General features: G+C 41.4%; 1 pseudogene; it reads left to right on the top strand.

Annotated features, from left to right (window-relative positions):
* The first annotated feature begins 10,301 nt into the window (after positions 1 to 10,301).
* LOC138784190 (putative nuclease HARBI1) lies at positions 10,302 to 14,703 on the top strand (annotated as a pseudogene).
* The last annotated feature ends 8,045 nt before the right edge of the window (positions 14,704 to 22,748 follow it).

The raw sequence follows: 22,748 nt of genomic DNA, 5'->3' as shown, positions 1-22,748 counted from the left end.
GCCCAGTCCGACCCGGGAGATTTGGTTGCAGTCAGCAGCAGGCTTTCAGTCTGTGGCCAATTTCCCCAACTGTATAGGGGCGTTTTATGGTAAGCACATACGTGTGAAGCAACCACCGCGATCAGGATCACAGTATTTCAATTCTAAGAAATTTTTTTCTGTGGTCCTGATCGCGGTTGTTGATTCCACGTATTGTTTCCTTGCCATCGACGTCGGCTCCTATGGCAGTACTGGGGACTCCCGGGCGCTACTGAGATCAGAGTTTGGGAGGCGAATACTGTTAGATCGCGTAACTCTACCTCCTCCCACTCCTCTTCCGGGTACCATGCATCCCGCTCCATTCGTCATGGTAGGGGATCAAGCCTTCCCTTTACTGACCAACCTGCTGCGCCATTACCCACGGAGAGGGCTTGATGAACGGGGGAGAGTATTTAACCGGAGGCTGAGCCGGGCACGTAACTTCGTGGAGTGCGCCTTCGGAATCATGACTAGTCAGTGGAGAGTGTTTACCACTGCCCTGCAGTTGAACTTGGGCACAGTTGACATGGTCATTAAAGCTGCCTGTGTTCTCCACAACTACCTTTGGGACTATGCCCCCCCCTCCCCCGGATGTGGACGTGGAGACACTGCCAGCTTTTAGTGCCCCTCTCAACTATGGCCAAGGGAGACAACTCAACCGCGGGATAGTGGTCAGGAACCTCTTTGCTGACTACTTCATGACTCCTGAAGGCGCCGTGCCCGTGCCCCTTTCACAGCCTCCGTTATGAGCCACGGCCACAGGACTGATGTTTTTCCGCATGTGTGTCACCTGTCTCTGGGATGTGTCAGCTCTTTTATTTTTTGTTATAATACTTTTTGGGTTATATTTGATTTACTGTATATTTATTTTAACCAAAAAAAAAAAATAATATATATAATTTATTTTCTACTAAACAATGTGTCTGGCTTTTCAATGTATGTCAACCATGTAGTGTCTGGCCACATAGTTGTAGTGTTCTAAAATACACATAACCTCACTAGATCTACTTATGGGCAGGAATTAGCGAGCATGGGCAGATCCTGCTAATGTTCAGAATTGGATAGTCCTTTCAACCTAGTGTGCAGAAACATTGATGTGAGCCAAACATGTGTGTTTCCTATGGAGTGACCAGCAGGGTGCGCACTATATGTAGAACTTTATAGTCTGGGATATGTAACAGGATCTGATATCTTCTAGGGACACAGCCCATCTCACTTGTTACCAATCACCATTAACACACCACATATATCCCTCCACCCATCACCCAGGTGCGGCAGGTGGATTGAGGGATGGATGTGGTCTACTTATGTAGTTGGTTCTGTGTACGTTTATATAGTCTCAACGTTTGTAGCTAATTAGCACATGCTGGATGTCCTGCAGGAGGATAGTTCTAATAATATCTGACACATTGCTCTATGTAGAAATTTGTGTGGCCTGATCATAAAGATTAATTTAGTAAACTATTATTGATCATCCCAACCCTCTCCTGCTCTGGCCACTTCCTGCCTTGCCCACAGATGTCAGCATAGAGCAGTGTCAGACTTTAAAAACACAGAATAGCAACATTCACTACATCTTCTTATGCAAACAAACTATCAAATGTATTGTTTATAGTATTTCGGTGTTCCTTAGTGGCACTCAGTAATTATTAATGTGTTTTTAAGGCTTAAACACTGAAAGCTAAATAACTAAAAGACAACAATTACGCTAACAAACATATATCTCAAAATGGATTTATTACATGTAAAACCAAAACATAGATCACATGATAGTGTGTCTGGGTGGATGTGGCAGAGGGTGTGTGACCACTACTTTTGACCATGTTGACAGGAGGTTGAATAGTGTGCAGAGGCAGTAGTCTGGCCATTATGTGAAGGCCACAGCCAGCCTGACTGTAGTCTGCCAACACAACCATAAAAGGGACATCCCCATCCCCCCAAGCTCTTTCTGTCATCCATAGCTAATGGGATGCCAGACCTTGTAAAGAGTCTGTTGTTGATGTCGTCCTGGTGCGCAGAAATTGTATGAAAAGATGAATGCTAGTAATCCTACGTTGGCACAAGGGCCCTTCAGTCTAGCAGACAAGGGGTGGTGTTGGTGGAGGTGAGGAGAGGGAGTGCGGCCCGCACACAAATGTTGTTGGACGGTCAAGCCAGATGTTGGCCTCCCTCGCCAGGCTCCACAGGGCCCTCTTGCCATCTTGGTGGTGGAGTCATGGGCAGTGCCTGTGGCAGATGAGGTTCTTCATTCTCTTTATCCGATTAGGCCTCTGCTGGTTGCTGAACTAGTTCTGGTCTGAGGAGAAAAGAACACTGGTCACAATCTGTGATTACAAAATAGGTTTTATACATTGGTGGAAGTCCAAATAAACAATATGCATCCAATGCAGTATGTTACTCTGGCTGGTTTAGGAATTTTTTGTTCAATATGTTCAATGTGTCACACTTGAACTTTGATCACTACATTCACACACTGGTACCCCAAAATGCTGGTCTTCACAAACCGACCGTAGTGGAACATTGTTAGGTCCTATGGACACATTAGGTCCAATGTTTTACCATTATTACTACAGTCCATGCTATTGGCCAAAATTATACTTACAGTTATGTATTATATCCTGGACTGATCAAAAGCTGTTCCAAAGGCGGTTATGCCACGCTGCATTTGTTACTTATCTTGTGTCCAGCAGGGGGCGCATGATCTTACCTAAGTATATATTACTCTAAAGTGTTACATAAATGTAGTGCTCCCCCTGCAGGACCCTCAATGTCTATAATCTCTGTAAATATAACACATGTCTATGTCTGCACACATAAGACACTGACCTACTTCTGACCTATCATCTGATGCTAGCATGGACACATGCAATTAAGACACACACTTACTGGCGCCGTCTGCTGGAATTCAAAATGAAACGCAGCATTGGGGCAAAACGCAAAGAGGCCAGTTCTTCTTGTGAGGCCCCACGCCTCATCAGCTGCCGTCGCTCCCTGATGAATCTGTCCCTCACACTGGACCACCTGGTCTCCACATGTTTGGCTGAAAGCAAAAAGCGTACAGACATTAGTAATATATGAGCGTCAGGTGACCATAACAGTATAGTTTCTTGTTTGCCATAGTGGCTAAACAACTTACCAATTATCAACTTCTGTAATCTACTATGCTTGTCCCAATCTGGGTATACAATCCGGGCAACCTCCCTCCATGCGGCACTCCGCCTTAGCCGGCTTGTGTACCCAGGCGCAGGGCCGTCCCATAGTAGTGGCCGAGCATGGACCTGAAAACAAAAAAAAATTACAGTAAGGTCTTGGAAACACTGATAGATTAAGGTAATAGCTAGTCGAGGAATTTTCCATGCTACACGCCATGTTTCAGCCAAAATAGTACGTCACTTATGTGGGTGGATTCTCGAGCTTCCCGTGCAGCTAACTCCCTCCCTCCTCCATCCATGATGTCTGCTGGCGGCACATATCATATACACAGTACACTACTACTCCTATCATGTGTTCATAGTATAAGGCTAAAATACATCGGCTTAGTACTAGGGAATGGCACCCCACAATCCGGCACGGGGGGCTGGTATCGGATAGCGACCCGGGGGGACACGCCTCCTCTCTGTAGGATCGTCACGTCAGCACTGGGCGTAGCGGGGGGGGGGGACAATTGTGTGTCCTGTGCTTGGCTAATGGCTATGTGAGACCATGTAACGCTGGTCAGCTTTGCCATTTTTCCGCCATTGTCACGTCGTAAGCAGGTGCGCTACAAGTGCCATAATGGGCGTCCACGCCGCTTTTAACGTGGCTGCTGCGTATTGTGTGTGCTTCCGACGTTACAACGGATGACAAAGTAGAAAGCAGAGCAGCGGTAAAACCATAAGTAGCCATTAGCCTAGCACTGAACACAATTAGCACAGCACACCAAACACTCCGGTTAAACCACCCACCCCCCCCCCCGCTACGCACACTGATGACGTGCATGTACTACAGAGAGGAGGCGTGTCCACACTGTGTCCCTAGCCTATACCATCACCCCGCGCCGGATGGTGTGCTTGATTTGCGTGCTATTAAAGCTAACTCGTTATGATGACACTATGAGTACATGATGGCAGGATTTGTACTGTGTATCTGCTATGTGCCGCCAGCAACCATCATGGAGGGAGGGGGGAGAGACTTAGGTGCACGCCCATCTCGCTAACACAACACATAAGTCACGCCCTGGTTTCCCAGCAACATGTGCTCTTACAAGGACAATTCCTCGACTAGCCATTACTTAGAAATAGCGCGGAAAATATTATGTGCGTGACCTCGGCCAAAATTGCTAATGCATTGCCTTATTTTAAGGACACACACATAGGCAAAGACAAATCCAATAATTGATCGATTTCAAGCGCCCCCTGATGGCAAACCCATAGGAATTACACACAATCGTAGTTACATTAACTACTATGAGCGATGTATCGTGCCACAAAATCACAATGGACAATCGGTCCGATTAAATAAATATTAGATACCATCTTGTCGTCAGAAAATTATATAATTAATTTAATTTTTTTTATTTTTTTTTCTCTAAACAACAGCCTGTAATTACATATCTTACATTTTGACATTAAATCACCCGGGATAAAATCTAAGCATTCTAACTAACATGCATGTAAATGTTAGTAACACAACAACTCAGATTAATACATCAAGTCACAGGCACACACATCGCTTCTCAGCCTCCAAAGGAGACTATAAATATGTGTATATCGAAGAGCTTACCTATCTAGAACGGACTCACAACACCTCATTAAAAACTTACTTCCAATATTAGCTTTACCACGTCTATTATAGAGCGATCAATAACCATCTCTGGGTACATCTATCAGCCTTTACTGTAAAAGAAAATTATTCAGCCAGGTCGTGTTTCAATGTGCAGATGTTCAAATCCAGACAAATCATAAATAACCTTGGCTTCTACCCATAGGAACCAAAAATGATACATTTTTTATCTCCATCCAGTCACACAACGGCCTAGCTGAAGCATGGGCACAAAGACCTCTTACATTCATCCCTGTAGTTTCTGCAATGTTTGAAAGTAAACAAAGCACTAAAAAGATAAGAACACCGTGAGAAATGTTTCCGAAACAGCATTTCTATAATGTATAACCTTAGAAAATGCTAAATTTTTATTCTATGAGGCTATGTCAATGCAAAGTGTCAATCCTGCTCTCATCACATAGGTGCAACTATCTAAAGTGCAGGGTGGCACACAGCAAACTGCACTACCAATGCTATATAGCAGTAGCCCACTCCTACAAGAAATTGGCCACCAACACACACCATTCATTTCCCTTTTGGCCCAAAAGGCACCTGCAAAGGTCTAGGACACATGTCCACTCTCAGACAGGGCAGCGAGCAGACCTGTACCAACGATACCTCATACCCAGCCCTCAGGCCAGGCACTCACTGGTCATCAGTTACTATAAACCAAAGGTGTTATCTCCAGAAGGAGAAAACTGGTGCACAGGGATGAAATTACCACAGAACAACAGGTTTGTTATTCATAAATTCATTCCTTACACCCCTTTGTTTGCACCATGTCCTAGCTGGTTGCGGCTTAGGCCCCACTATTTCACGGATCCTTTCTATATTGAAGCTACCGAACCTGTGGATCAGCCCAGCCACTATGGCCCTTTGTGAGCGAGCACAATGATTTACATATGCAAATACCAAGGCCTTTGCGGCAAAGAGCAATGTTGCTTGGAAATCTAAGCTAGCTTTCAGCTTTGTTACTGCCAGGGTTAACACATTTGTGATTAGCATATGAAATAGAGGCTTTGTTTTCACTCATAAAAACTGTTGTAATCTGGATACATGGATAATAGTGATGTGGCATTAATGCTAATGATTAAGCTAAACAAACTGCACAACCAGCTAAGGTTTTTAGAGGACATGTGAAAACCTGAGACATTACATAGAAATACACATGGAATTGTATTCCTAAACATTGTCAGACTTGTCAAGCAATCTGATCTCACAACAGTAAAGTAAAAGTTAGATTTTGACAGAGGGGGAAGGGCGCATGAAGCTCCAGCTTACTGCATACAGATCATTGGATTCTGCTGCAGTCTCACAAAGGCCAATCTCGTGGTCCAGTCTAGGAGCAGACTATCATATATTCCTCGAATACACACCATGAAAAAAGCCTTAGTCACGGATTAGCGTAGTGCCAGAAGATGCTTACAAAAGGCTGCCACTATTGGGAAATGTGACATATACATGGTGAACACAAATCCATCAACTGCACTATGCGCCAAGCCAAACAATCATCTGCTTAAGAAAAAAAAAAAAAAATGTTACGTCTCTTAACACATGTAAACATATCCTTGATGTATCATTGTAAAGGCTTTAGGCCTGTCCATATTGCAAATGGCCACTTTATAGCATAGCCAACATTGAGTCTGCTCGATTTAATTATTACGTTAAGGAAAAGCGCTACATTCCACAACCCAATCGAGAGACAATAACGCTGATGTGTGTTGAAGAATGTAAATAATTCAAAAGTCCTAGACAATGTATCAGTGTTTTTTCATACAAAAATATACTAGCGATTTTCTTGATTATCATGAAGGTAGTTATGATGTGCAGAAAAATAGAAGTGAGATCTGAAATTTTTTAGAAATAAATATATCATGTTCTCAATCAAATCTCAGATGCAAGTGATTATAGTAGAGAAAAAAAATATTTAAAAAGGACATTTTACACACAAACATTAGGTGCCAGATTATCAGTCAAAGATATAAATCCAAAGGCAGGAATGGATTTAAAAAGAGGACACATCTGAGGCTTTCATTTATGACCTGATCTCTGTTTTAGAGCCCATTTCTGTCCTTGGCCTCAAAAATTTTTCACATAGTGTTTCAGGTCCAAAGGTCCCCTACACACAAGAAACAGGCGCCCTGGAGATATGAAAAGGCAAGATTTATCATTGTACATCTTTCTAACTTTGTTTGTTTAAATGAGGATCTTAGCAAACTGTTTTTTCAAACAGAGTGTACCATGTCACCACGGTAAGGTGTCCTCAGGGACATGGACCCTACTCTAACCTAACACAAAATGACCTCTCTGGGCCAGAAGAAGCAGACCACTTGCCATAAAAAAAAAATAATAATAATAATATAAATAAATTATATAAAATAAAAAATATGATGTATTGCCTCATACATCACATACTAGAAATCATAAACGTGGTAGGTGACGAGAAGCCCGAGAGCGCCGTCCACGCCGTGGCTGGTGCCTAAGAACGGCCCTAGTACCCTCAGATGGAGGTGGCACGGCACCAGGTGGCTCTGGGGAAACTGCTGGGGGGACAGGGGGGGACAGAGGTGGGGGCTCAGTGGTCTGAGGGAAAAGGTTCACCTCCTCCGGGATACATGGCCTCCGTAAGTGTAAACCATACACAGTTTGTAGGATGTGGCCCACGTAGGAAGGGTCGGGGAGAGTATCCGAGTCAATCTGCTCATGGCACGACATGACGAAGTCCATTACGAGCCTCGCACTCCGTGCCACATTAGTAGGGAGATTCCGTAAACGGGTTCCCAGATAGTGGCAGAAGAAGTCATTCTGGTCATCTCCCCCATCAAACCGCCTCACAAACTCGATGACAGAATGATCAACCTCAGTCAATGCTGACTCTAGGTTCTTCTAGGTCCCGGCGCCGCCTGGTGGTGGTGGTGGACCGCGTCAGTGGCTGACGTGGCCTAGCTGCCAGGGGCACACCACTGGGAGCTGCACCAGATGTTGACGGTGCTGCAGCCTCCTCCTCTTCGGGCATGGAAGTAGAGCCAGAAGGTCCTGGCATCTGCTCCGTGCCCTCAGAAAGAGTCGGGCTGGCTGGCTCCTGTGATGGCGGTGGCGTGGCACTCTCCCCCTCCTGCTGGGGTGCTTCAACGTCAGCACCACCAGCATCCTCTCCTCCAGCTGGCTCCGAAAAATTGCCACTGGTTCTGTGGAGAGACAGAAAGGTTAGATAATCTAGACACATTCACAAAGTCACTTTTTTTTTTTTTTTTTTTTACTATTTGCTAACATACAGTATGGTTACATTTGCTATTTGGTAACAGGAATACATTATGTAGTACTATCAGCATCCTAGGTCAGGACATACAACTGTTTATTCCTAGTCTTTCAGATTACTGTGTTCTCAAATAAAAAAAGCTGCATATTGTTTGAATAATTGCCCCTTTCTCACTGTGCCAACAATGCTCTCATCTTCATGGCATGGTGTGGCCATGGAAGCATTCTTGTGACAACACAATAAAAAGTGTTTTCTCATGTCGCCCATCATGGAGAGGGGTGTAAATTAGTCATGTCACCAGATACACAAGCGTCCAGTAACAGGGCTCTGTACCTGTCATTGATCCCCGCAGGGCACACTGACAGTGACAGAGCAGCAGGCTGCCGAGCATTGAGTATTCAGGAAGTGAATAGTGTGGGGCGCCCAACAGCTCTCTGACTGCTTTGTACAGTAGGACACTAAAGATTTAACATTATCCGCTGCATGGAAAAGGGCATTTCATTCACCATGCTTACTGGCTCGGCCACCTACAGCACACGCTGAACAACTGAGGGAGTGACCGTGATCAGAAAAATTCCATATAATTGGATATTTTGTTGTAGCTCCATTACAGAAAGTCATATATTTTACTTTCATTAGAGGATGGTGAAGCATGAGTGAGAGTGGTGTGTAAGCATTTGGTTGACTGTGAGCAAAGGGGCCTATTGGGATTGATCAGGATAGATTAACCCTCTCTGTACAGTCACATACACCATCATGAAGGCTAATAAACATGACACAACTAGGGCGTTAGAAAGAATGGCAATAGTGTATGTTGCGAAATAATATCTATACATTTCTGAGAATAGTATTGTCATTCCTAGAAAATCTCTACATAAAGCAGAATGTGATGGGGAGTGGATGATATCAGCTGCCACTGAGTATCGAGCAGGTTCAGCTGAAGATCCCAAGCCAGACTTTGTAGAGAATAGGGCCATCTAAGATTTTATATCATCAATTAGATATTGGACACTATATGATACTATATACATTAGCTTATAAGCCAAATATCCTTACAGCCGTTGACTCTGGCTCGGGAGAAAATCCAACAGGGACGCATAGCGCATAGAGGTCGGCTCCCCACCCCTCTCCTCCGTGCGTATCGCCCGTTGGTACTGGTCCCTCACACTTGACCAGCGGGTCTCCACTGCTCGGACTGACAAAAGAGAAAAAAAAAAAGGATAAGCTTAAAAAAAAAAAAAATAATAAGATTTCAAAGGATTATTATGAATATCGTCCATTCTTCCAAAGATTTTCATTCATACATGATGTGACAATACGACATACCCATCCGCATCTGCTCCGAGTCCGTCACCTCTCCCCACTGTGGGACTACCAGAACCGCTATAGTGTCCCACGTCTCGCGACGCAGAAAGCGGTCGTGGTAGCCACGCACAGTCAAATCCCACAAATGGGGACGTGACCGCACCTGAAAAAAAATATATGAACACATAAATCAATACACATCTCCATCTGACTTCACCTCTCTGTGTGTCTAGATCTATTTGAAGAATAACAACACGAATAACATGTTTTCCATAATTCAATTACATAGAGTGGTGTTGGGATTCCAACAAACCACCTGTGTAATCTAATGAACACAGCCTAATAACCACTGAGCCAAGACGCACAACACAAAGGAATGCCAGAACTCTTTGAAGAGACTTATGCTGCGTTTACACGTAACGATTAATCGTACAATCGATCGTAACACGCTCGTGAGGTAGCGATTTCTTTGATTGAAACGACTAGTGTTTACACGGAACGAGTTATCGTCTGAAACGATCGTTTGTGCGATTGTTCAGAAGATTGTCCAACCGGTCGTGTGGCTATTCAAATGGATCAATCTGTTGATTAGTAGGCTGCTGGGCTGATAATTAGCATAAAGAGGCTGGTCATAGGGAGGGGTAAAGACACCAGGGAGGTGTGTGTAGCAGTACTGCACATGCACATAGTTTAATTCGAACCAGCTGTGTTCAGCTGTTGCAGTAGAAAAGATGACTCTGAACCAGAGAAGGGGTCTTGCCTGGCTGATGCTTTTTGAGGCAATGGAAGACAGTGAGGAGCCTGCACCCAAAAAGCGTATGTGGGTAAAATCGTGGCTGCAACAGAAAGACAGCTTGTCACATATGGCGCTTGTGAAGGAGCTTCGTACCAATCACCCTGCTGATTTACACAACTCCGCATGTCGGAGGCGTCTTTTTTACGCCTGTTGAGAATGGTGGAAACCCGGATTGTGAGGGAAGACACTGTAATGCGGAGGGCTATAACAGTGGAGGAGCTTTTGTTAGCCACATTACATTTCCTGGCCACAGGACGTTCAATTCAAGACATGAAGTTTTCCACTGGAATATCTGCAGCAGCACTATGTTACATAATACCAGAGACTTGTGAGGCTATTGTAGCCGCCTTAAAAGGAGATTATTTAAAGGTAAGTAAATTATATTCTAGTATAATGTTTATGTGGTAGATAGGGAATTTTTAAGCCATGTTTATGTGTAATGTGCATATAATTTTGTGAATGCTAGTGTTTGAGCATAAAGTAACTTTCAAATAAACTGGATTTAGTAATAAACCTGTGGCAACATTGTGACCAGCAACATAATGCCATAATGTTGGTTGTACAATGTCATCTGGTAGGCACAACATCACTATTTAAAGTTATGCAGCATTGCAGTGCCCTTAATGATATTTAGAAAAGGGTATTATGCAAAAGGTCATAGTGTGATAAAAGCTGCCATGTGCAGCATAAATACATAAATGAGTATTAGAGATATTTCAAGGGTTTAAAATTATGACTGGTGGTAACTGCACACAGCAACAAATCACAGCACAGCATCCAGCTTAGTTGAACTGTAAGATGCGCAGTGCTTGGTTGTTTTGACAAATTTGCACCAGTCTACATTTTACACCCTTTGCAAAATCACCCCCTATGTGTCTTTCTATAGAACACAATAAAAAATTACGTAGCTTACATTTCTATTAATAGCCAACCAGTGTGTTTATAGATTTTGAATTTTTCACAAACCTATTACCAACACGTTTTTTTTTTTTTTTTTATTACGATAGGGCTGACCTTTTGTAACTGTACCACACTGGATGGTTTATTAGTATGATAACAGTGACACTGTCACCTTCAACTGCGGATTGTGTGAAGTTGGTGGAGTCTTGCGACAATTGGACCACTTAGGGCAGCCCACCTCTCCAACGTTGGTCCCTTGACGTCATTTGGTTGGCTCACCTTATAGGGGTGGGGCCTAGACCTTTAGCCCACTCTGATACAAAGGGCTACGTGCGGGCGGCCCAACGTTGGGGTGGTGGACAGGGGAAAGTGCGGCTATTGCTGCTAGGCTACACCCAATTAACACACTCTGTAGTGGGAATTGAGACTGTCGCATACATTTGTGGGTATAGGGTTTACAAAATGTAAAAAAATAACTAATGTATCGACTCAATTTACTCTACATTTGAGCAAGCCCTATTAGCTCATCCACAAGTTTATTATGTCTATGTATGCATTACAATAAAAGTTGCCTTTAGGTCCATTTACACAAAAAAATTCAATGACTGATTTTGCCACTATAACCAAAAATGACCAGGAACATACTTAACACACAAAACACTTTGTACGGGGAAGACTAATACTTCAACTCCTTTTAATCCATTTTGGTATGTGTTGTAAAACATTTGCCTGATATCTGTCAGTAAATATGTTTGTGTGCATGGACCCGTGAGCACACAATTGGTAAGGGGAGTATTTGACTGTTTATGAATGTTAACTTACAAACTAACATCCACATGTTGCAACTATTCATGACTACTTGTAAGTCCGTCTTAAACTGCATGTACCACCAGGGCCAGGGTGAAGCACTGTAGGCGCCCTAACTTACACCCAAAGGGAGGAAACACTATTAGCTCTCTGAAAGGGTTCCATTGATTATAATGGAGTAATGTCAGAGATGCCCTGGGGTATAATCAGTAAAAGGGTTGAATAGGCCCACTTCAAGGAAGGCTGGCCCTGTTAATTCAACATCTTTTAGTTCTAAAGATTTTCTACTACACTAATTTGCTCACGGTGCTTGTCTATGAGGGGAGACGTCCAAGTATGAAGTTCAATTTTTATGTTGGATACCTTAATGCAAAATCTGTAAAATACTTAAAGGTTAAAAATAATAAATGAAGAATCACATCTTATCTTAAAATAAACTACGCTTCGTCATGTGTATGCTGATATGTGTACCCTTACAATGTTTAGTCTAATAATAAACTGGTTTGTGCAGTTTAACACCATTGTATATAATTTTTGTTTGGATGATGTGATCTATAGTATTATAGTAGTATTAGTAAAGTAATCTATAATGTTAAGGTTGGTTAAATATTAAATATTGATGTTTTGGGAGATTAAATGTAGTGGGTGTTTTGGCACAATGTATATGCAAGTAATTAATAGCAGTTTGTAAATTTTTACAGTATTATAAATGCTTCTTTTCTAGTGTCCACAAACTGCAGAAGAATGGCTAGAAGTTTCAGAAGAATTTAATAAAAAATGGCAGTTCCCTAATTGCGGTGGGGCCATGGACGGCAAACATGTGCGCATTATGCAGCCTGCAAAGTCTGGGTCATTTTATTTTAATTATAAAAAATTTTTTAGCATTATTTTATTTGCTCTCGTAAATGCTAATTATGAATTTTTACTTGTCGATGTTGGCCGTAATGGCCGCCTATCTGATGGAGGTGTCTTTGACCGTTCTTGATTAGCACATCTTCTACGCTGTAATGCTTTAGCTATTCCCTCTAATGATCAGACAAAAGGCAACATGAATTTTGTATTCCTAGCAGATGATGCCTTTCCTTTAGGTCCTCATGTACTTAAGCCATATCCGCAACGTCTCCTGACTGATGAGAGAAAAATTTATAACTATCGTCTGTCCCGCGGCCGCAGAGTCGTGGAAAATGCCTTTGGCATTATGAGAAACAGATTTCGCATATTACATTCCCCTATAAACTTACAGCCCTGGAAAATTGACTCTGTAATATTAGCATGCTGTGTTTTACACAATTATTTAAGAAAGAATGACACTGTCTCTTACACGCCACCCACAATTTTTGATGTAGAGAATCCAGAAACACTTCAGGTCACTCTAGGGGACTGGCGTGTTCATGGAGACACATTGGTTCCTTTACAGCGTTCACATCATTTAGGGCGCCCTAGCTCTGACGCTGTGCTATGTAGGCAACAGTATTGCAGCTTCTTTACTGGGCCAGGATCTGTTCCTTGGCAAAATAGAGTGCTGTCTTAAAATAGCTCAACATGTAACTGTACCTGAAAAATAAATATTTACACAAATGTACAATATATAGAATTTATTTTTCATAGTGTAATTTCCATGTCTTTCACAAATTTCAATAAACAAAAAATACAAAATGTGTGTTTGACATTGTCCCACAGTGTGAATTTGTTTGTGAAACATAAATAAAAAAATTAAAATGTGTTGTGTATATTTATGTTATCCAACATGTTAATTTTTCCTAATGTACATGTTATGAAAATGATAGCATACTCCCATAATAATTCTGCAATATTTACATTACTTTAACTCACAAATGGCTTAAGCTAAGCATTAAAAATTATTTTTCATGTATTAACAGCACCACCACCACTGGCATGTTGCCTGATACATACGCTAACAAGTTTCAACTATTAGTCATGTTAGCTTGCACACATATTACATATACGTAACATAGATCATCACGTGGCGACTTACACAGTAGATTAATAAACACTAATGCCCAGTCTGTTACTTGGTTACTTATCTCTGCCAAATGTGCAACCCGAGTTACAGTAGATTAATATGAGCTTATTCTTAAAATTATTTTTGCATGTAACTTCATCAAACTTGCAAGGTAATAATGTCGCTAATGTTAAAATTTAATTCGTTATGACACGTTGGGTGCAATATGTCAGACACAATCATCCGCTTTCTGGCACCATAAAAACATTTTGCCACAGCATGGCTAGCCCCAATATAACTGTCATGTCTGCTTTCGTGTGGCAAATCATTTCTGATTTAAGGGCAAGTCAGAGTTTAAAATCCTAAAATGCAGTGGATGCTTGGCTCAGTAAGCAAATTGCTAACATTGGAATCAGGCCAGCCACAGCAACTCTGGTATCTTCCAAAAAGCAGATTCTGTCTTGTGTCGAACAAACGGCTTAGGAGTTCCATACAATCAAGAGTTTGGTGATGGGAAGGCCAAAACTGGGAGTACAAAGGAAGAAATTTGTGGCCCTATTCGCCACAACTTTGGGAATTGCTGTCTAACAGTGTAGCAGGTAGGACAAGGACAATACTGGGAGGGAGTTGGTAGAGAGGCAAGGATAACAAGTTGTGTATTTAAGGTCAAGATACTTAGGGTGTATCAGCACAAACAGGAGTAGAGGCTAGTGGTTGCTGGTGGTGAGGCTGTGTGATGCAGGAGCACAGCATGGATGACAGGATGAGGATAAATGGGTATCTTGGAATTACAATTTAGGTGTGGAAGATGTGGAGCAAAGGGTGGATGCTGTAGATGATGAAAAAGACAGTTAGTAGAATAGTAGGAAACGGAAGGGGATCGGAATATATGTAGTCAGGATAAATGTGGCCATTCTAAAGAACAGATAACCCGTCGCAATTTGTCCTAAAAGAAAACATACACGAGTACTCATACATATATTTGCTTCTCTGTAGTGTCAAAATTAAAGTTTACTATGTTGCAAAAATGGAAAAATTTTAAGGCAATACATTGCCTCTTATTAGAGGTGAAGCTGCTGGTGAGGCTTCAACGTTATATGATATATTGCCTCTCAAATCATGGGGCCAATAAAAGGAAATAATACTATGAGTCCTTGTGCTTCAGCCCTTTTGTACATTCGGTTATAATGGATCTGAAGTTAGGGAAAATACTGGCACATATAAACGGGATATTCATCCCAACACAAATGTCCCTCTATATTACCATCTAAACTTACAGCTCCTGGTGAGATCAGGGGTTATCAATGCATTTACTACTACATATGTGTTATTGTCATTTCAATGTGCCTACAATGTATGCTTAACAGACATTCTGAAAAATAGTGTGACAAATGAAAAATTGGATTTGGATAGTGAAATGTTAAATAAACACCTATTAAGCCCATATGTTTATCACAACTATGCTGCACGTAGGCCGTGGTGGATACATTCAGTGAATAAGCAGAGCAGCCAGATATTAGCTGAATTAAGTGTTTGCCTCCGTATTTCCTGCATGCAGAATTGAGCATGTTGGCCCAAGGTAGAATGCATAGCTACTGCTATGGTTTTAATTAGCCCTAGCAAACAATATGTGAGCACTGGAACTTATCAAAAATGTGAGTCTGCCACGAGTATTGGTTAATTTGAGCACCAGGTTGCTGCCTCTGGTCTACCTTTCTTCTCCTTTATGTTTTTAAATTTCCCACCGTATTGGCAGAAGGAACTGGCTTTTGCAGTCAGCTAATCTAATGTGTATGAAATTGGATATTTGCATCCTGATAATAGTGTATCTTATTAATAAAGCTGTTATCTATATAACAAGAAAAAAACAGCTTCAGTCCTTTGGTTAAACTGTCTCAAGCCTTTGTTTCCTGAGTAAAAATAGAAAACATGTGATATTGATCCATTATTACATTTACTACCATTTATATAGCAATTGGCTGGGTTCACATTATGTATATTTCAGCCTGTATTTGGTCCTAATGTCAGGTCCTCATAGCAACCAAAACCAGGAGTGGATTGTAAACACAGAAAGGCTCTGTTCACACAATGTTGTAATTCAGTGGCTGCCTGTCAAATAACGGTAAATAGCTGCCATTATTTAAATGCAACAGCCGATTTGTTCAATTAAATGCAAATATATGGCAATACATGAGGGCCATCCACTCAATTACAACATTATGTCAACAGATCCTTGGAGTTTAATATCCACTCGTAGTTTTGGGTTGCTATACAGCCTGAAATGTAATGGCTCAACTATACATAGTGTGAACATAGCCTTAACGTAAAAAATCTTACATTTTAAATATATTGTAGGTTAGTGTACTGTTCAGAAAAAACCATCGCAATTACGAACATTTAATCGAATTAGTTACAACTGCGAGACAAATTTTTACTTCCGGCCTACCTAACAACGCATTACGTCACTGTGGGACGAACCTAATTGTAGTCTATACTCCAATGCTGTGGGGCAAACAGGAAGTGGAAGGGAATGTTGTCACACGCAATTACGCACGTAGCTAGTAAATCAGACTGCCCGTGCGTAATCGCCATTTTACAACATGTCTTCAAAGGAGAGACGTCGTGCGCCACCCCTGGGCCATGTAGAGACAGAGATTTTAGTCAAGATGATGGACGAACGAGATTACGATCACAAACGGACAGTATATCGCTTTCCAAACGCCCGGAAAGCTCGCATTATGGATCACATTATACGTGCCCTTCAGACAAAATGCGGAGTATTAAGGACCAAAGAACAACTTCAAAAAAAGTGGTCAGACTTGAAAATTAAAGAACCAGACACATTGCGTCGCATAAGAAGCCACTTACGCAAGAAAAGAAAAAGTAAGTAACCTATAGCTAAGAGTAAATACTAGTTTAATCTTTGTGGTCCAGACCACTATGACCCAGTGTATTGCGCAAATAGTGCACATATAGGGGTACATTTTCCTGACATGGTATAAATAGCAAATGACTCATTAGCCACTAGCAAACAATCAAATTATACCTTTTGCTTTCCAAAGAGCGGGTGAGCATAAAAAGGCGGATTATGTTTGGTTGCCCGGGGACCATTAAAGGGGTTGTCCGGCGATAAAAAATTATTCACATAATAACACAAATTACAAAGTTATACAACTTTGTAATGTATGTTATGTCTGTGATTGGCCACCTTCCCCGTGTCCCACCACCCCCACCAGTGTACCCGGAAGTGTGTTGCGCTATACATTGCCTGTCACGTGCCGACCACGATCTCCGATCCTCAGCAGTGACGTCTTCTTCGGGAGGCCGGCGGATCTTCCCGAGTGCCGGCCGTCCTCTGCAGCGTCATCCGAAGCTCAGCCGCGATTGGCTGAGCATAACTGTGCTCAGCCAATCGCGGCTGAGCGGCTGATGACGCGGCCACGTCATCAGCTGCTCAGCCGCGATTGGCTGAGCACAGTTATGCTCAGCCAATCGCGGCTGAGCTTCGGATGACGCTGCAGAGGGCGGCTGGAACTCAGGAAGATCCGCCGGCCTCCCGAAGAAGACGTCACTGCTGTGGATCGGAGACCGTGGACGACACGAGATGCGGTGAGTATAATGCAGCACACTTCCGGTTCTAGCGTGGGTGGGGGGAAACACGGGAAGGGGGCCATTCACAGACATAACATACATTACAAAGTTGTATAACTTTGTAATGTGTGTTATTCTGTGAATAATTTTTTATCGCCGGACAACCACTTTAAGCCATTAGTACTTTACTACATATTTGTAACATTTCCCCAATAGACTAGTTATATTACCATTTAGCCAGCGTGCACACCTACAGGGTATGCAAGTGATGTGTTTGTTCGCATGTAATTGTGTGTGCTTTATTTTAAAGTTAACCTGCTGAGGATCTTTAGCTGAATATCAGCAACAGATCCTGGATGTGTAAAAGCACCCTTTAATACCTATGCCACTTCAAAATCACCATTTAAAGTATGGGTGGGGAACCAGTGGAACGTGGGCCACATTTGGTCCATGAGACCTCCCGATGCGGCCCACATCTCCCCGTTGTGGTGAGCAACACTTAAGGAGGAAGGAGCCGGCATACACAGCATCTTCCGGTGTCTGTGACAGTCCACATACACAGGAGTAGGCTAGCTGTGTCGGCTCCTTCCTCCACCAGAGCGGCGCCTGTCTTCAGTCTCCTGCGTGCTGCACGCTATGACGTAACTTAAACGCACGCTGCCTGCATGAGAACACCCGCACAGAGGACCTGGGACATAAGAGGACCTGGGCAGGGTGGGAGCGGAGTTAAGGTGAGTGGGTTTTTTGTAAATACTTATAATTTAGGGTACAATAGTAATCTAGGGAGTTGCCAGATGGGGGGTAACTATCCTACCAGGGACATGACTGATGGGGGTTAAATAGTCTACCAACGACATGACTGATGGGTGTTAACTAGTCTGCCAGAGATATGACTGATGGTGGTTAACTTGGCTACCAGGTTCAAGACTTGGGGATTAACTAGACTACAAGGGGCATCACTGGGGCTTAACTACTGTAGCAGGGGCATCACTGGGGGTTAACTACAATAGCAGGGGCACTTTGGGAAGTAGAATTTGGCTTGCTACAAATTGCCGCACATGTAATGCGCCTCTTGAATGATTTTATTAATGCCATACCTACCCTCAACATGGGAAAGGTTCCCCACCCCTCACCTAAAGGCTGTGCAATGATTTAGTGTGATACAAAATGGTTGTACAATGACATGGAGAATATTATATAAAGATATCATGAATGTGTATACTTTAAGATTTCTCTTTATTTGCAGATTGCAAACATGATTCAAATTTAAGTTATCACTTTTGCACACTTGCTGTAGTGTGTCTGGCATGCTAAATTGCTTTTGCCTGCTTTCAGACGCCTGCGCTCTGCTGTGCATCGTCATCTGGTCCTCATCACAATTCACTACGTGACAAACACACAGGGAGTGCATGTAAATCATGGGTTGCTTGATGACATACTTCCCTCCCGTGACTATACGTCCTGGTTAGTCAAGGGGTTCAATGGAATCAAACATGTATCATGTGCTTAAGGGCAGAACATGCATCTAGTTAGGAAGAGGAAAATGAAGGTAAGTACTATGGGCCTGCTGCAGGATGATGGGCAACTAAAATCAAACCTAGTTTTATTGTAGTTTATGCCCGTCAACTCCTTCCAATGTTCCCACCAGGGTCCATATTTAAAGAGTGACACATCATTGACCTTTTGTTAGTTGTTCACTGTACTAAAAGTAACATGGCAAAACATGGAAGCAGAAATATCCTGGTCATGCAGGACACGGAAGAGGGCGTAATGACCTTATGGACACATGACAGTAAGGTTTGGATTTATGTCATGGTTAAAAATGTTCCATTAACTGAAGGATGGTGGTGAAAAACTGGAAGATGTAGGTGCTGTGTAAGTATGGCAGGGAGTGTAGGTATGTATATATGTTAGAAAACTTATATGGCGTTAATTTATGGAAGATATCCGTGTATGTCATGTAAGTAAATTTAAAATGTTGCGATAAACTGTGTTTTGGCTTTACTTAAACATCTGGAGCCTTTCTGTATTTGTCTATCTCGGAGTATGGGATTTTAAAACACCAAAAATGTATTACAAAAATCTCTATTAATGTTTGCCTGTAATGTTATTAAGTAAAAATATTTACAGTTGTGAATATATTTAAGTGGTCTTGCTGTAGCCTAACGTAAACTTATTCTGATAAAAACTCTAAGCAAAGTGTATACATCAGTAGTTTTGAATTTTTAAAGGCCGCAGTATGTATGCAGTTTATGGCTATTTCCATATGTGCATCAGAAGTGTAGGCAACTACACCATACATCATTCCTTGATATGAAAAAACAAAGTCACTTGTATTGGCGAAGCATGCTGCCATGCAGCTAACAGCATTACAAGTTGCGATATAGTTTTCCTTAACGCAAACTTATATGTTAAAAATAACTCAACAATGTTTGTAGCATACATACACCTTTAACCATGCCCTGTCAAGTCTTTGACCACTAAGTAATGTACTGCATATCACTAACCCACACTTAACTTCAAAGTTATTGGAAGATTGATTATGAGCCATACTCTTTTTATATGAGGCACAGTTAATGAAATAAAATTTAATAAGCATTTGTATTAGTTTTTGTAAAGTTGTAATCTTTACCAAAAACTATGCTAGACGGAAAATGTAGTATGGACATAACTGGTAACCAATATATTGTCAGTATGAAATTAAAGATAGTAATATTTAGGAGTTGCACAAAACAGGAATAATAATATTGTAATCATCATTTTGCACAGGAATTTACAACTTGCACTAGCAATACATTGGAACGCTGCTACACAAAACGGCCGTAAGCTAATTTTACTTTCTTCTTAGAACAACAGAAGCATGCGGACGCAATGCCACAGGGACAATCACATCATACTAGAAGTCAGAGCAAACAGCAAACACACCAAGATCCAGCTCCGTCAGAAGGTAAATTTTTGCTTCTCATATCTTGTGCTCGTAAAACACAACAACCCTGGCAAGTCATTATGGCCACTATATCCATCTAGTGGATGTTCTCAATTTGATTAAAACCTGTAGCCTGGCATAGTCAATGATAAATAATCTGGTAGCTTGTCCTTGTTTACTTGTTTGCAACAAATTAACATACACTTCGCATGTATGCAATGGTGGGCCATGTTAGTGTGTTATCAAATTTTTATGTACATGCAGTTGTTTTTGATACTTGTTGTTAAAAAAATTATTTCCAAATTCTGCTCTCCAGTACAGAATAGGTTTCCTCAGATTAGTGATCCTGTAGGTGCTTAAGTTTATAATGTGAAAGCTCCTACTGTAGTGTGTAGTAAGTTAGAAATTTATAGTAGGTACTGATAAATTTCGTGCCAATATCACTTCCAGGAATGGAGTTCAACGATGGGGATAGAGAAATGGCTAGTGTGTCAACCTCTGGATCTCAAAACCTTATGGACCAAGGTATGTCCAAAGCAATATTATACAAATGACTTTCCCCTGAGTGTAATGTGACTTTGTGGGTATGTAACTAGTTTGCCTTCATGTATGAGTGCGTCTACACATAATGACATAGTCAGGTTTTAATGATTAAAATAATTTTATTTTTCCTTTCTCATTAAATTTGGATAAACTTTTAACTGTGATTATTGACTAGATGTATTTGAATATCAAGCTACATTGAAGTTATAAAGCAGCATTGGATATGTGAGAGTATTGAATTCACCAAATGAAAGAATGTGCCTTGGTCTTGTTTGGATGGCTACTGGTCTTGGCCAATATTTATATCACCAATAAAATGTTAAACTTTAATGTTACACAAGAGTTATTTGTTAAATAGTGTCGATAATGTATAATGTTATAATTGAAAGATTTAAAAGTTACCTACAGAATTGTTATTTTTTTTCTTTAACAAAACCTCAATTTACAGTGTCACTGTTGATAAAAAGATTTTTACAGACACCATTATTACAGGTGTCTTTCTGTAACTTTTGCAATTGATTTATTAGTAAAGGAAAGACATTTTTCATAACGAAAGTATTGAGAAGCTCTCCACTACGTCTTAATTGTGCTCATATGGATAGATCTAAATAAAAGATCACAGCAGACCAACAATAAGTTATTCTACAAATTCCTTACCTGTTAGCTTATGGGGCAGTCAACAATGGCCTGTTTGAGAATCGATTAAAGCTGTCACCCAGCGGTGTGACTGTAATCCTCTGTTTTCTGCTTTATGATGCCGCATGACTCCCAGCATCCTCCTCCCCCCTCCCCTTTCCTTAGAGCAGACACGGTACAATTCATGCAACAAATCATGCGAAATGGTATGTATAAATTTAATTTATATTATATTGTGTATTTTTTAAAAGGTAAACTAATCATTGGTCATACACCTGATGAAGGGAACACTAGTGTAAATTGTCAAACCTCCACACTTGGTGAGTACACATTCCCTATATGTAATATCAGCCATTATAATAATTATAAATGTTTTTGATTACCACCTACCTAGAGTTAGTTCCTTATATCCAGCAGCACAAATCATAATTTCCTTGTATCTGTATTGGTAACATTAATTCTTACCCCCAGACACCTGTGTAATGTAATGTTTATAGTGGTTTTTAGCAAACTTCGTGCCATGTGTGTAGTTTGAGATCACCTAAAATATAAGTTGTTTGGAATTAATATTCAGATTATGTTTGCATTAGTTAAAGTGTCAGTGTTGTGCACTTTGGAGTTTTAGCGAGTTGCACGCTCTCCCCCTTTTTCTTAATTTTTTCTCCAATGGTGAGAGCTACAGAAAAGAACAAAACAGTATAACAAAGATGGTAATGACAAATTCCACATCTGTTAACTTTGTGCATAGTCAGCACTTACCTGTCTGATATCGGTTAACAGCTGTCAACCAGCTCCATGCCTGTAATTGTATTTTTTATTATTTCTGCTGCTGTTTAAGGGCCCTATTCCCCAGTAGCGATAATAGGCTGGATAGGCCCCATTTGGACAAATTTGCCCATTTACAATATGGTGCTTACAGATAATGATATGGTGATGATTGTGTCATAGGCTGTTCGGTCACTTAAGGGCAGACATAAAATCATTGATCACCCACCGCTCATCACTATGTTGGAATAGCGGAGCACATTGGGTAACCGACCATTTGACAGCATCACCAATAGCATCATATATTACCTGTAGGTCTTCTCCACGCTGCCTTCATCCCTGATTCCCCCATTCTCTATCATATGAATGGCTGGTCATCTGATGGAGCACTGAGACAAGCACAGGCCGGGAACACCACGGCTTAAAAAAAGCCAAGTGT

The sequence above is a fragment of the Dendropsophus ebraccatus genome, chromosome 2 (genome assembly GCF_027789765.1).
Source record: "Dendropsophus ebraccatus isolate aDenEbr1 chromosome 2, aDenEbr1.pat, whole genome shotgun sequence".
NCBI lineage: Eukaryota > Metazoa > Chordata > Amphibia > Anura > Hylidae > Dendropsophus > Dendropsophus ebraccatus.
This window is presented reverse-complemented; position numbering and strand designations above follow the sequence as displayed.